The sequence below is a fragment of the Mobula birostris genome, chromosome 1, assembly GCF_030028105.1.
Source record: "Mobula birostris isolate sMobBir1 chromosome 1, sMobBir1.hap1, whole genome shotgun sequence".
Lineage (NCBI taxonomy): Eukaryota > Metazoa > Chordata > Chondrichthyes > Myliobatiformes > Myliobatidae > Mobula > Mobula birostris.
In genome coordinates, this window is record NC_092370.1 from 108842922 (window position 1) to 108860193 (window position 17272).

Below are 17272 nucleotides of genomic sequence, written 5' to 3' on the forward strand. Positions count from 1 at the left end.
GCAGATGAGAAGGCCATCTGGACCGTTGAGCCTGCTCCACCATTCAGTAAGATCATGGCTGATCTGACTATGGATTCATCTCCACCTACCTGCCTTTTTCCCCATAACTCTTAATTTTCTACTATGCAAAAATCTATCCAACCTTGTCGTAAATATATTTACCGAGGTTACCTCCACTGCTTCATTGGGCAGGGAATTCCACAGATTCACCACCCTCTGAGAAATGCAGTTCCTCCTCATCTCGGTCTTAAATCTACTCCTCTGAACCTTGAGGCTTTGTCCCCTAGTTCTAGTCTCACCTATCAGTGAAAACAACTCTCCTGCCTCTATATTATCTATCCCCTTCATAATTTTGTGTTTCTATAAGATCTCCACTCATGCTTCTGAATTCCAGCGAGTACGGTACCAAGCGACTCAATCTCTCCTCATAGTCTAACCTTTTAGTCTCTGGAATCAACCTGGTGAACCTCCTGTGCGTTGCCTCCAAAGTCAGTTTATCCTTTCTCAAGTAAGCAGACCAGAACTGCATGCAGTAGTCCAGGTGTGGCTTCACCAGTACCTTGTACAGTTGCAGCATAACCTCCCTACTCTTAAATCTAATCCCTTTAGCAATGAAGGCTAACATCCCACTTGCCTTTTTGATATCTTGCTGCAGCTCCAAACTAACCTTTTGTGATTCATACACAAGCACTCCCAAGTCCCTCTGCACAGCAGCATGCTACAATTTTTTACCATTTAAATAATCTGCCCTTCCATTTTTCCTTCCAAAGTGGACGACCTCACATTTACCAACATTGTATTCCATCTGCCAGACCGTAGCCCACTCATTTAACCTATCTTTATCTCTCTGCAGATTCTCTGTATCTTCTACACAATTTGCTTTTCCACTCCATTTAGTATCATCAGCAAATTTAGATACACTGCACTTGGTCCCCTCTTCTAGATTGTTAATGTATATCATGAACAGTTGCAGGCCCAGCACTGACCCCTGTGGCACAATGCTCACCACTGATTGCCAACTAGAGTAACACCCATGTATCTCAACTCTCTACTTTCTATTAGTTAACCAATCCTCTACCTATGCTAATCCACAACTCTGTGCGTCATTATCTTGTGGATAAATCTTTTATGTGGCACCTTATCGAATGCCTTCTGGAAATCCAAGTAAATAACATCCATCTGTTTCCCCCTATCCACTGCACTCGTTATATCCACAAAGAACTCTAGTAAATTTGTCAAACAGGTCCTGCCTTTGCTAAACCCATGCTGGGTTTGCCTGATACCTTGCTATTTCTTCTTTAATGATAGATTCAAGCATTTTCCCAACTACAATGTTAAGCTAACTGGCCAAAAGTTACTTGCCTTTTGCCTGCATCCTTTTTTGAACAGTGGCATGACACTCACCATCTTGCAATCTGCGAGGACCTGCCCAGAGTCCAGAGAATTTTGGTAGATTATCACCAAAGCCTCTATTATAACTTCTGTCATTTCTTTCAGTACCCTGGGATGCGTTCCATCAGGACTAGAGAACTTGTCTATCTTCAGACCTACAAGTTTGCTCAACACTACCTCTTTAGTGATAGCTATTGTGGTGAGGACCTCACCTCCCATCATTGCATCCATAACATCTCTTTGGCATGTTAGATGTGTCCTCCACCATGAAGGCTGACACAAAATAGTCATTCAACGCCTTGCCATTTCCTCATTACCCAATATCGGTACCCCCTTCTCGTCCTCCAAGGGACCTGCGTTCATTTAAGCCACATTTTTTGGCTTTATATAATTATAAACATTTTTACTATCTGACTTTATATTTTGTGCTAGTTTACTTTCATAATCCATTTTCCCCTTCTTTATTGCTCATTTAGTGGTTCTTTGTTGCTTTTTAAAGTTTTCCCAATCTTCAGTTTCCCACTACTCTTGGTGACTTTGAATGCATGAGCTTTTAGTTTGATGCCTTTATTTCCTCAGTTATCCGCCTTTTATTTCCTCAGTTATCTACGGCTGACTGTCCCCACCCTTGCTGTCCATGCTTTTAACTGAAATATACTTTTGTTGAGCACTGAAAAATCTCTTTAAAAGTCTACCACTGTGCCTCAACCGTCCCGCCATATAGCCTGTGTTCCCAGTCTACACTAGCCAAATCCTCCCTCATCCCATTGTAGCCTCCATTGTTTAGACATAATACACTGGTTTTTGATTGAACTATTGCACCTTCCATATGTATGAGAAACTTAATCATACTGTGATCACTTTCCAAGAGAATCCCGAACTACAAGATCACTAATTTTACCTGTCTCATTGCACAGGATCAAGTCTAAGATTGTCTTGCAGGTTCAGTAACATGCTGTTTAAGAAAGCCATCACAGATGCATTCTATGAAGTTCTCCTCAAGACTGCCTTGATCAACTTGATTAACTTGCACATAGATAGGGTTAAAGTCCCCCACAATAACTGCTGTTCCATTCTTACATGTCTCAGATATTTCTGTTTATTTCTTTTCCACTGAAATGTTATTATTTGGTGACCGATAAACTCCCACCAGTGATATTTTTTTTCCCCTTTACTATTCTTAATCTCTACCCAGATGGATTCAGCATTCTGCTCCTTAGATCTTGTACTGTCTCTCACTATCACCCTGATCTCATCCTTAATTAAGAGCTCTACCCACCTCCCTTACCTTCCTGCATATCCTTATGTATTACCTGATATCCTTGGATATTTAATTCCCAGTCCTCTCCACCCTGCGGCCATGTTTCTGTAATGGCCACTAGATCATACCCCTTGGTACTGATTTGGACCACAAATTCACTGACCTCATTTTGAGTACTATGGGTATTCAGATAAAGTGCTCTTACACTCATTGTGCTTTTAAAACCTTGTAATGTTTTTCCCTTTTGCTCTTGACTTTACTCGACTCTTTTTCTTTCTTATTTTTTGCTTTTTCTTTATATTTATCCACAAGGGTTACTTCTCTAATCTGTTGAACCCACTCCCCTACTATTTAGTTTAAAGCCCTTGTTATGCAATTCACTAGGATCCAGGTCCCATCACCGTTCAGGTGGAGCCCATCCCATTGGTATTAGCTCTCTCCTTCCCCAAGACTGGTGCCAATTTCCCATGAATTCAAACCCACCTCTCCCACAGCAACCCTTGAACCACACATTTAACTCTCTAATCTTCTTGACCCCATGCCAATTTGCACGTGGCTCAGGTACTGATCCAGAGATTGTCATCTTTTTGATTCTGTTTTTTTTTAATTTAGCCCTTAGCTGCTGGAATTCCCTTGGGAGAACCTCTTTGCTCAATCTACCTATGCTGTTGATACCCACATGGACCACAACAACTGGAGCTTTCCCCTCCCACTGCAAATTCCTCTGCAGGTCAGATAAGATGTCCCAAGCTCGGGCACCAGGCAGGCAAAATAGCGTCCGGCATGCTCTATCCTCGCGACAGATAACTCTTATCTTTTCCACTGACTATATTATCCCCAATTACCACTACATTTCTCTTCTCACCCTTCTCTTGAATGGCTCCCTAAACTACGGTGCCACAGTTAGGTTGCCCATCCTTCCTACGGCCCCCACTCTCATCCACACAGGGAGAAAGGATCTCAGACCTGTTGGACAAGCTCAGGGGCTGAGGCTCCTCCAGCACTGTCTCTTGGATCCCACTACCTGCCTCACTCGCAGTCACACCCTCTTGTCCCTGACCACAGGCCAGATTTGAGCAAGCTAATCTAATGGGTGTGACCACCTCCTGAAACAGAGAATCCAGGTAACTCTTTCCCTCCCTGATGTGCTGCAGTGTTTAAAACTCAGATTCCAGGTCATCAACTTTGAGGCTGAGTTCCTCTAGTAGCCAGAACTTGCTGTAGATGTGGTCACCAGGAGCCACAATGGGGTCCATCAGCTCCCACATCATGCAGCTACAGCACTCTTCTGATCCTGCAGCATCCCTACTTTATTAAATTAGCTGTAACTTAGTGACTTTTTATTCAACCACTAAGAGCAATTTGGTACATTAATTTTAGTGCGGAAAAATGTTGCCTTGCAACAGTATTCTAAGAGATTTATCATAATCTAACTTTTCATAATAGCACAAGTGCCATACTCACCATCTTAAAAGAAACCAAAAATAGTAAGAAGCAAAGTCAGCACTTTCCAGCTCTGAGTTTCTAATTATTTCTGAAGCCTACCTTTTGCACTACCATCCAGCTGTGAAAGAAAAATTCCCTTTGTAGCTTATAAAGAACTGTACTAACACTGAACTGTGATTTATACGGATTAATTAAATTTCAGGCCTCCCAGTGCAGCTGTGCTGATCACACACCAATGTGATGAGTACTATTCACATGGGATTGTTGACTGGATAAAATGGTAGATTAACCAGAATGTGATTATATGAGAACATAGAACTGAACAGTGCAGAAACAGTCTGTCCAGCCCATGATTTTGTATTGAACTACTTAAACTAGTAATTAAATACATAACAAAACTAATCCCTTTGATCTACACAATGTTCATTGTCATCTATTGTCTGCACATTCATGTGCCTATCTAAGAGCCTCTTTAGCACCTCTTTTGTATTTGCGTCTTCCACCGCCCCGGCAGCACATTCCAGCCACCCATCACTGTGTAAAGAAAAAAAGACTTGCCCTGACAACTCCTTTGAATTTTCCCCATCTCACTTTAAATGTATGCTCTCTGGTATTAGATATTTTGAACCTGCAATAAAGATAACTGCTCTCTATCTCTGCCCTCATAATCTTATAAACTTCTATCAGCTCTTCCCTCAGCTTCCATCCCTTAATGAAGAAAGACAGGCATGCAGTATACTTCTTTACCACACTGTCAACCTTTTTAGATATTTTTAGGATCTATGGGCTTGGACCACAAGGTTCTACTCTACATCAACACTGTTAAGAGTCTTAACATTAACAGTATACCATCTCTTTCGATTGATATCCCAAAATGCAACACCTGACATTTGACCGAATGAAACTGCAACTGCTGTCGACGGTTGGATTTTACATAGTACATCTGCAAAAAAAAACTGTTATTAGACATTTCCCGCTTTTGTTTTTCTCAGTGGAATTTGGATGAAACATTTAATGTTTGCTGGTAAACTCAGCATGAAAATCTGCAAATTCTGAGTATAATAAAACTGAAAATTCTGGTATTAAATGTGTCAGCTCTATTTGAAAGAAGATGGTCTTATCAGAGTTGATGGGTCTCACCAACTAATTAATTTGTGAAATAATGATGCTACATCTTTTTCAGCATTTTAAAATAGGTAAGGGATAGGCTAAAGGAATATTTGAAGAAAGCAGCTGAAATGTGATGCTGCTTCTCTTTCCAAATATGATTTTAAATTTCCTCATTTTTGTGTGTGTGTGTCATATATATCCATCCTGAATTTGCAGTGCAGTGAGAATGAGCAATAAATTTCATGAGCAGACTTTCAAAATTAGATGAAGTAATGAGAATCTCAAAGCAATTGCCTCTATTCATGATGTTTCATTATTTTAATCCAACACTCAACACTTCCTGATTCCTTGTATCCAAAATTAGTTACTCATCCCTTGCCCTTGGTTTCTTCTGTGTATTTTTTGGAATCCTTCCCAACCACAACTGGCATCGGTGGATGATGTATGAAAGCCACAGCTATTTTGGCCTTGACCTTTCATTTATCCACATATTTTTGCAGCTGCTGTCTCCATCTTTGTCCTTGCTTTTCTTCCTGCTGTAACTCCCATTCTTTGTGTCCCAGATTGTACATGGCATTTTCACACAACAAGAATAAATTAACACTTTTTTAGGCATCAAGTGAGAAAAATCTATAGTATAGAGCTTGCCTGCTGTTTGTTGGAATTTCATGTCCACTTAGAAATGACATCGCCATCAAAAGTGAAGCCAAATCTGTGTAGCCCTGGTAAATTGCTCTTAAGTGGTCCTTGAACCATTTTGACTTGAGCAAGACATGGGTATTGACATCAAGTAACCCCTCCAAATGGAAGAAATTTTAACAATAAGCAGAAAAATAGTTGAGGTTGTCATTGCTTTCTATTTCCCGTGTCATTGAATTCCGAAAGATAGCCAGCATGTATTTTTGTTTGAAGTATGGTGGCAAAAAGGAATGTTGCAAGTACATTTACCAACAGTAAATATACAGTGGCATGCAAATATTTAGGCACCCGGGTCAAAATTTCTGTTACTATGACTAGCTAAGGGAGTAAAAGATAACCTGATTTCCAAAAGGCATAAAGTTAAAGATGACATATTTCTTTAATATTTTAAGCAAGATTACTTTTCTTATTTCCATCTTCTACAGTTTCAAAATAACAAAAAAGGAAAAGGGCCCAAAACAAAAGTTTGGCACCCTACATGGTCAGTACTTAGTAACACCCCCTTTGGCAAGTATCACAGTTTATAAACGCCTTCTGTAGCTGGCTAAAAGTCGTTCAATTCTTGTTTGGGGGATTTTCGCCCATTCTTTCTTGCAAAAGGCTTCGAGTTCTGTGAGATTTTTGGGCCACCTTGCATGCACTGCTCTTTTGAGGTCTATCCAAAGATTTTTGATGGTGTTTAGGTCAAGGGACTGTGAGTGCCATGGCAAAAACCTTGAGGTAATCCTTTGTGGATTTTGAGGTGTGTTTTGGATCATTATCCTGTTGTAAAAGCCATCCTCTTTTCATCTTCAGCTTTTTTACACATGGTGTGATGTTTGCTTCCAGAATTTGCTGGTATTTAATTGAATTAATTCTTCCCTCTACCAGTGAAATGTTCCCTGTGCCACTGGGTGCAACACAAGCCCAAAGCAGGATCGATCCACCCCCGTGCTTTACAGTTGGAGAGGGGTTCTTTTCATGAAATTCCGCACCCTTTTTCCTCCAAACATACCTTTGTTCATTGTGGTGAAAAAGTTCTATTTTAACTTCATCAGTCCTCAGGACTTGTTTCCAAAATAAATCAGGCTTGTTTAGATGTTCCTTTGCAAACTTCTGACGCTGAATTTTGTGGTGAGGACGCAGGAAAGGTTTTCTTCTGATGACTCTTCCATGAAGGTCGTATTTGTGCAGGTGTCGCTGCACTGTAGAACAGTGCACCACCACTCCAGAGTCTGCTAAATCTTCCTGAAGGTCTTTTGCAGTCAAATGGATATTTTGATTTGCCTTCCTAGCAATCCTACAAGCAGTTTTCTTGGTCTTCCAGACCTCAACTTGACCTCCACCGTTCCTGTTAACTGCCATTTCTTAATTACATTTTGTACTGAGGAAATGGCTACCTGATAACGCTTTGCTATCTTCTTATAGCCTTCTCCTGCTTTGTGACCATCGTTTATTTTAATTTTCAGAATGCTAGGCAGCTGCTTAGAAGAGCCCATGGCTGCTGATTGTTGGGACAAGATTTGAGGAGTCAGGGTATTTATAAAGCTTTGAAATTTGCATCACCTGGCCTTTCCTAACGATGACTGTGAACAAGCCATAGCCCTAACAAGCTAATTAAAAGTCTGAGACCTTGGTAAACATTATCTGAGAGCTCAAATCTCTTGGGGTGCCCAAACTTTTGCATGGTGCTCCTTTTTTTTTCCACTCTAAAATTGTACAAAACAAAAATAATACACTAATCTTGCTTAAAATGTTGAAAAGAATGTTTCACCTTTAACTTTATGACATTTGGAGATCAGTTCATCTTCTACTCACTTAACTATTCACAGTAACAGAAATTTTGACCCGGGGTGCCCAAACTTTTGCATGCCACTGTATACACGTTAGGAACTGAGAAAAGCCTTTGAGGTAACAACAGACATACAGACCACTTTGTGGATTGCTTAGGTAGGGAAACAAGTACAGGCATCATGTATCCAAGAAATATTTCCCATCATAGAAAGTCAGTGAACAAAGACATTGGAAAAATGTCATTTACTGGGCTGCAGAACCATTTTCATTTAACTTCCCTTTGCCTTTTCACTTGTGTCAGTTGTTAAAAACATCTTAAAAGTAAAACATTGAAGTTAAGGGTATGTCATAAATCTCATTTATGTTTCTGTTTCTATGCCTACCTTAGGAAAAAAAATTGAAATAACATTGCAGATTTGTTCAACTAGTTTACACAATGAGAGCACTTAGAGGAATCTCGTGTGGATTGTTTTAAGTTTCACTTCCACCACATGACCTATTCGACCAATTGTCTAAAAATGGAAGTGTTAAGGACAATTTGTCAAGTTCAAACATAAAATGCTGCTTGATTATTTATATTAATACTTAAGTTAATACCATACTTTTTCATAATTGTTCAGCACAACTAGTCACTACTTTTCAAATGTAATTGTTCTTGAAGTTCAGTAGGATTTTGACCTAAGGGACTATTTTTCATGTGCTAATAGTTTGTAAAACATCCTATTTTGAAAGCTTTTAAGATGTCATACAGAGATTAATTTTGGGTGTCACTAGTTTTACGGAACAGCTGAAAAATATTTTCCTAAAAATAACTTTAGTTTTAATTATTTTATCTTGTCTAACCAGAATATCCTAATATTTATTCTATTCATTCACCAGCTCCAAAACTACTTATTAGATTGGAAGCCAATTAAGAAAATCTCTTGCACACTTTCTCTTTCTCCCCCCCCCCATTGTTTTTGTATTGTTATATATAGATGTGCTTGCACTTTCCTATACTCTGTCCCACTATCCTCCTTCCCATGGTTTGCAGGTCTCTGATACAATTCTGAAGTATAATAGCTCCTTCACAGTTACTTGTCTCTAACTAATCAGTTCCTTTCTTAGCTATATTGTAGTTAATGGAAGAGCATCATCACTTTTTCATGTTGGTGGTGAAGATTATTTAGCCATCTGATGGCTGAAGATGCGAAGATTAAAATAAGCACAAATTAGGCTTACAGTACTTCAAAATTATAACAGTAGAGGTATGGTTTCATTAAGAATGTTCAAAAATCTCCTGGATTTTGGAAAAAGTTCAGGAAAGCAGCAAGGATTAAATGCCATATTGCCACCAGAACTGTCATTAAAATTCTGGAATTCATCATTTAAGGATGTAATTCAGCGCTTTGTCTAATCTATGATTTTCACTGTTTAATGGAATAAAGCTTAACAGGATTACTATTTTCTTTAAGAATGTAAATATTCAGATAGAGGAAGATTGAACCACTGAAAGAAGTATATCTGCATTTCCAAATAACCTCTGATAAAGTACATATAAAATTAAAAGTTCTTGTGTTATGGAGATCATGTATCAGTTTGGGTAGAGAATTAAACAAATTGAAGTGGGAATGAATAGATTGTCTTCAAGAGATGAGTATTAGAGCCATCAGTTATTTACTATTATAATGTATCTAAATCATTTTATAAAATACTTGTCATCCTCATTTACTAATGCTACAAAGCTGAACAGAAAAGAGCTGCAAGGAGGAATAAGAAGCTGCAAATATATGCACGTGATGTGAATAACAAGGTGTCTGAACTTGTTCATGGTGGGAAATTCAAATTTAATATTTTGACTACTTTAAAGATGGCAGAAGACTTGAATATGGAGGGAATAATTATCCAGATGTACGGCTCATGGTCAAGTGGTTAAGGCGTTAGACTAGCGATCTGAAGGTCGTGAGCTCAATCCCCAGCCAAGGCAGCGTGTTGTGTCTTTGAGCAAGGCACTTAACCGCACACTGCTCCAGTCCACCCAGCTGAAAATGGGTACCGGCAAAATGCTGGGGGTTAATCTCACAATAGACTGGTGTCCTATTCCAGGGGTTGGGGGGGGGGGTAGTCTCGTACTCTCAGTCGCTTCACGCCACAGAAACCGGCCTGATGAGCCTATAAGGCTCAGGACAGACTTTAACTTTTAATTATCCAGATACAGCAAGCAATTAGGAACACAAATGCCACAAATCAGAATACACAGATAAAGTCATGCTGATACAGGACTTTCATGTGACTTGTTTCGGTCTCCTTATCCAAATTTATTTTGGGTTTTTAATTCTTTCTTCTCTCATCTCCCCTCTCCCATCAGGTAAGCTGCATGCACATAGCACCAGGCAGAAGGACAGCCTCTACCCTACTGCTATAAGAGTATAACAAGATGGACTTTTGAACTTTACAGTCTATTTTATGATCTTTCACCTTATTTTATACCTGCACCACACTTTCTCTGTAGCTGTTATACTTTAATTATGCATTCAGTTATTGTTTCACGTTGTACTATTATGCTGCAATGATTTGATCTCAATGAGCAACATGCACAACAAGCTTTTCACTGTACCTCAGTATGTGTGACAAAAGTTTAAAAAAACAATAATGCTTTCATTTTAAATTTAAAAATTATATGGAAAAATCACTAAATAGTGAAATGACAGTACTAGGTCTGTTTCTTTTGATGCAAGCCAGGAGCACAGAAGTAAATCTACTATGCATGGTTTGGACTGAGTGAACAGCATATCTGCAGTAAAGAGGAGCAGTGATAGACACAAGGGGCGAGTCTGGAAAGGTATGTCAATATTGTGAACAGAGACGGAAGGAGCTATGATAGTATCAGGAATGAGATTGTGTGAGAGTATAGCTGGGTCAGTAGAGAAAGCAGGGTGGTAATGGTGGGTAGAGGTCAAGGCAGTTGCTGCTTATGATCTTTATTGATTCCCTGCTATTCCTGTGAAATCATCTAATAATGCTGAACTCTGCAATAGTACTATAACTTTGTTATCAAATTATACATGCGCTTGCTGAACTAATAGAAGCTAAAATGTGTCTAGTTGGGGAGCTTGAACCAAGAAGCTATATCTTATCATTCCTATTTTAAAATGTAAACAGTGCTATTTCAATCACATTTTTGTAACTTTTCTGTTGCTGCAAGAAGACTTTAAAGCGGAAAGTACATTCTTGATCTGGGATTTTTGGGAATGTTTCCTGGGAGAAGGTACTAACCTTGAGGCTTTTGCAGTGCTGTATCTTTTCCATTTAGTGAAGACTTAAAGTAATGTCTGAATAGATCTAATGTTAATCAGATAATCAGATAGGAAGATATGGACTTTTGTCTCTCTGCCTGTGATAGTGTAACTAACCATGAAGGATCCCCTCATGATTGAGGACATGGCCTCCAAATAGAGGGGTGGACTTTTAGAACAGGGATGAGGAGGGTGAATCAGGAATTTGTTGCTATGGGTGGCTGTGGAGGCCAAGTCATTGGGTGTATTTAAGGCAGGGTCTGAGAAGTTCTTAATTAGTCAGGGCATGAAGGGATGTGGGGAAAAGGTGATTGGATCAGCCAAGATGAAATGACAGAGCAGCCTCAGTGGGCCAACTGGCCTATTTCTACTCCTATGTCTTATGATCTTGCCATAATGATGGGACTATTATTTGTTCTTCAGTCAACACTGCCTCATCAGTTGCTTACTGGAGATGGACGCCAGATTTTGGAGCTAGACTATGAAATCGAAAACGTAGGCAGCATGAAATTTTAAAAGTTTCTTGTTTGTAAATATCCAAAAAAAAGGGATCTAGGCAAGTTATATTTATTAGATAACTGTTCAAAAGACATGAAACAATTATTCAGAAGTAAATCATGGAAACATGTTACACCCTTCATTTTCCATATCAAAAAGGCTTGATCCATAACTGAAGGTTGGAAAAAAAAATTAGATATAATAGGGCTTGATAATATGAATTTGTTCAAACCAAAAAATTTATGAAATTGGAACCATATTCGTAATGTATGTTTAATTATTGGATTAACCAATTGTTTGTTTAATTTAGAAAATACAAAGGGAAGTGAAGTTCCTAAAATAGAAACCAATAAAAACCCTTGTACAGAGTATCCTTCAAGGTGTACCCATTGTGGACTTGGAGTTATATCCCAATCTTGTGTCCAAAATATTAAATATCGAATATTAATTGCCCAGTAATAGAATCTTAAATTCGGCAATGCCATTTATTTATTCAGCATTTTCATATGATGTAGTTTGACCTTTTCCGAATCCTTTTTACTAACTTAGAATATATTGTGTGCAGTTTTGGTCCCCTAATCTAAGGAAAGACATCCTTGCCATAGAGGGAGTACAAAGAAGGTTCACCAGATTGATTCCTGGGATGGCAGGACTTTCATATGATGAAAGACCGGATCGACTGGGCTCGTACTCTCTGGAATTTAGAAGATTGAGGGGGGACCTTATTGAAACATATAAAATCCTAAAGGGATTGGACAGGCTAGATGCAGGAAGATTGTTCCCGATGTTGGGGAAGTCCAGAACGAGGGGTCACAGTTTGAGGATAAAGGGGGGAAGCCTTTTAGGACCAAGATTAGGAAAAACTTCTTCACACAGAGAGTGGTGAATCTGTGGAATTCTCTGCCACAGGAAACAGTTGAGGCCAGTTCATTGGCTATATTTAAGAGGGAGTTAGATATGGCCCTTGTGGCTAAAGGGATCAGGGGGTATGGGGGGAAGGCTAGTACAGGGTTCTGAGTTGGATGATCAGCCATGATCATACTGACAGGTGGCGCAGGCTTGAAGGGCCGAATGGCCTACTCCTGCACCTATTTTCTATGTTTCTATGAATAGACGAGCAGAGTTGACGACATTAATGATTGTATTCGATCTAATATATTGGTTCAGCCTTGTTTTGTTCTGTTTATCTTTTTTAGGTTTAGTCATTAGTTGTTTTTGTTTGGGTTTTTTTCTGTTTTTTTTTGGGGGGGTGTTTTCTTTGCAATATCCTTTTTTTTCCATGATTAACTATATCAAGAGTTTAGAAAGCTATTACACTTGTACTATTTGTAGTCTTTTTTTGTAGATGTTTAATAACAATGAGGTAATTCCAATCTCTTTGTATCACTATTATTATGTTTATGAGCTTGAAAATTAATAAAAAGATTAAAAAAGAGAAAGATTTTGGAGCTAGAGATTGCAGTGGGATTGTTCCATTGATAGTGGTGTTCATGTTTTAATCAATACAGCAAACGGGGGGGGGGGGGGAGGGGGGAGGGGGGAACTCCTGTGTGGTTTAGTTAATAAATTGATGGAAGTTTTTTTTGCTTTTGTACCATAATCCTGCCTTTTTATTTTAGGGCTTGCTTTCAAATAACAGCTGTTTTTTTCGAGCATGGAAGAAATCCTTACAAATGAAACTCAAAACCTTGATGGTATGATAAGATTGATTCCAGAGATTAGGAAAAGTTGGTCAGGATATGGGATGAACTATTTAACAATAAAATAAAATTCATTAGAAAGAGGATGTTAAATATTTGGGATTTTATAGTCAAATGGTTGTGAAATGCCTAAGAACTGAAAATGTTGAATAATAGAAATTAATAAATAAATACTTCCTAATTCCTGCCACCCCCCCCCCTTTAAAAATACCAAGTCTCTGACATTAAATCAGAGTTGAAACAGGTGACTTGAGACTAGTGTGACTAGCATTCACTGACCTGCTGGATGGTTCCCACATTTTATTATGGTTTGTTTTTCTGTCTGCTGAACATGTGCCTTATTTCTCCCTGTGCTGTTTAGTCTTAATGCACCATAAAATTTATATCTTATTATTAAAATGTTGCAGTTTAGAAAAGCACTATATTCAATGACTATAGCTAAACAGGGAATAAGGCAACTAGTTTCAATATGTGTGTTTAATGCAAATACAGTTTAAAGAACTTGTGTCAAATTCTTTGAAGTGTTAATGCATTATTAACATGCAATAAAACCACAGGAATTTTATAGGAACTTATTAAACATTCATGAATTAAGTTCTTGGAATGTAAATCCATAATAACGTGTGACTTGAGAGAACTAGCATTTGAATATTGTATTTAATTAACAATGGTTTAAAAAATAAAATTGTACTATACATTAAAACATAGTACATTATAGAAATATCCGCTTTTTAGGAAGGGCAATACAGTTAATCATGAGGCAGTGAGCACTCCGTATAGCTGGGTGCAAAACTTGCAATCAAAATCCAATGTCTAATTAAACTCAGCTAATTTATATCCTCTGTTATTGTAAGTAGGATAGTACAAATCCACAGTTAGTGAAAGTATGCAATCAGGTGGATGTGTTCAGATGAGTCTTTGTATAACTGTTTGTGCTGTATTTATAGTAAACTCGGTCCATGTGTTATACTTCCTTGTTTCTATATCTGTTATGAGATTGGTGAAGGTGAAGTATGGAGTGCATTTAAATTGGTCCAATGTAGCATAATACTTTTGTCAGTAATGTAACAGTGTTTTGATGAAAAGAGCTCACGGAAAGAGCACTCTAAATGGATCTTTAAAATGAACTACAAATGTAGTTAAAAGGATGACTTTAGTAGTACTTTCAGTACTGTTTTGCTGTCTGTTCACTTCAAGGGCAATGGAATCTTGAGGATTGTAGTTTCCAGGTATCACATAGGGAGATGCCTTTCTTCCTTAGTTCAAAAAACGTATGAAAAACTTGCCATTAGAGCAAAGCTTGTTGATGAAAGACTGTTGAGCAGAGTCTGTCCCTTATTATTTTGAGATTAAGGTTAACGTATAAGGAAAAGTTGTGGAAGGTATGCTAGAATATTTACCTTTAGTGCATTTGATTTATGTTGACAATTTGGAAGGAGCACTTCAAAGAGCTTCTGAACAATTATTCTTGTCCTTTATGAATATCCTTTACTCCATCCAAAGACAAACTCCCTGGTTCAGATTTTTCATCAGCCCAGATGAACAAGGTTGAAGAGACCATATGCAAACTGAAAAGAAATAAGGCCTCAGAAGCAGATGGTATCCTTGAAGTTCTAAAATCTAGTCAAGAGGGACTTTGGTCAGATTGACAGCACTTTCTCATGATGATGTGCCAGGGAACCTCAGATGCTGTGAACCCAACAACCTAGACTTGGCCAGTTATCATTCAAAGTAGAAGAACAATTTGGATGGCATTGAGAACCTTGAATCCATTGTCAGTACACAGGGGCCCAGTGTAAATGATTATAGGAGCAACCACCCACTTCATCAAAGGCTATTTTAAAGACAGGCTGGTGCATGATTGCTGTTTTAGTACTCTCCATACCAGCCTTGCTGAGGAATTCCATGTAAGACACTTAAATGTAGGTATGGCGAGGGATCTATTGAGGGAAGTGAAGCAATAGAAAGCTTGCAATTGATATCTCTGTGGAAATTGCTTTCAGTGTCAGAACCTTTCTATACTGTGATGTAAATCATGCAGCACAATGGCTGAGATAGTAGAACCACTATCTTAGTGCAAGAAACCAGGTTCAATGCTGGGCCTTTTGTCAGTGTGGAGTTTCGCATGGTCTCCCTGTGCTGCTAGGGGTTTCCTCTGCATGCTTTTTCCTCCTCTATCTCATAAGCATGCAGATTGTTAGGTTAATTCACTATAAATTGTAATGGAGCATTACAGCATGAAAACAGGCCCTACAGCCAGGAAACAGAGTTGACCTTAAATAAAAAGTATTGTTTCACACCATAACAGTTCTATGTATTCTCCATACACAACACATTTCCCTTTGAGGGAAAACTCATTAAATATTGGCTACAATGCTATTTTTTTTCCTCCAAAATTGTTCATTTTGAGCAGTAATTGGATAAATTAAATTTTCAGCAAAGAGCTTTATTTGGTTCATGGTAATTTGAAAGAGGAAATAGAAAATGTATGGCTGATCTGCGGGATTGAAGTAAAATCTCAAATTACACAAACAGCAGCCCTGTTGAAAAACATTGGGCGAAATCTTGAGGCAGATTCCAGAAATTACTGACGTATCATCCGATATTTGAAAGAAATAAGATCTGTTTTTATAACATGAAAACAGTAAATTTGAAAGCATAGGTTAGAATACTGTCATATAAAATTACAACATGGGAAAATTTTTTTTTTAGGAGAGTTGGAAATTTGCTGTTTATGTAACTGATGCTGGGTTGTATATCTTAATGATAAAATGGGAGCTTTTGATTACATCTTAATGACTGTTGCCTTGAGATAGACTGCAATTCATTAAAATTATTTCACTTTTTGACCTTTATTTTTACCTGTCAACATATAAATAAAATGTAGAGGCATGCCTAGTTAATTTTCTCCTACAACCTGCAAGTTATAGCCTCAAAAATTGCACAATTTCACTATCTGCAAGAATAATATTACCTTAAGCATTGTTAAGGAGCAATAGTTTTCCTGTAGGATTTCTCCCAAGTTTACTATGTAATGTTTATTTTGGCCTTTTTAACTATACCATGGTTTTTTGTGTAGGACCTCATTATTTTAATTTGACCTATCAATATTGCATGCTGTTTAAGTTTCTTAAAAAAAAGCCTTAACCCTTTCATTGCTGGATTTCTAGCCTTTTTATGCATGTAGGAGTTCCCAATCTGGGGTCCATGGACTCCTCTGTTAATGATGGGGAATAGCGATGATTTGTGCTGTTATTCCTTTAAAGGTTTCCTTTCTATAACAAGTTTTCCCTTCACGTTTGTATTTGAAGGTGCTTTGTCTTGATTTTTTTAATCTATTCATGCAGTGTACTAAATTATATTATTTCCCTTTACCATTATGCTGTGTGATAACTGCATCAGATAAGAAAATGTTCCTGAATACCTAACACAACAAACAATCTGCTGGAGGAACCCAGCAGGTTAAGTAGCATCATAGGGTGAGTGGAGTGGAATGGTCCATGTTCTTGGTCAAAGCTGTGCATCAGGACTGAGCAAATTGGGGTAATAGCCTCTATAAAGAGGAGGAGGGTAAAGGCGAGACAGACTAGAGGCAATTGACAGACTGACATGGGAAGTGGGGGAGCTGGTGGTTTGGGGGGGTTGGTGTGATCAATGATGTGCAGATTAATCAGTGAGGAAAGGAAGAACATTTAGTGTTTGAAGACAAAAATTTGTTATCTCCCTTAAACTTTCCTCCACTCATCTTAAACAGATGTCCTCTGGTATTGGCCATTGCCACACTGGAAAAAAAGGTGCTGACTGTTCACTCTATCTATGCCTTCCATGATCTTACACATCTCCATTAAGTCGCTTCTCATCCAACATCAATCCAAAAAGAAGAGCCCTAGCTCACTCAACTCTTCCTCAGTAGACGCATCTGAACCAGACAGCTGCTTTTTTTTCTTATCACAGACTTTTATTTCATTCTGTATCCAGATAATTAAATGTTCCTATACTATTATTAGTTCATGCCCTTTTGAATATTTTTTCACTGTCAATCATTAATAAACTGCCAGTATTATCATATTCAACATTTAAGGCAATGTCAAAGATAATTTATCTATATTACTCTTACT

The 17272-nt window shown here is 38.2% G+C and overlaps 1 protein-coding gene across 3 annotated transcripts in view; it reads left to right on the forward strand.

Moving 5' to 3' along the window:
- LOC140198807 (serine/threonine-protein kinase OSR1-like) overlaps positions 1 to 17272 on the forward strand; it is a 142079-nt gene that overhangs the window by 86533 nt on the left and 38274 nt on the right. The window lies entirely within an intron of this gene.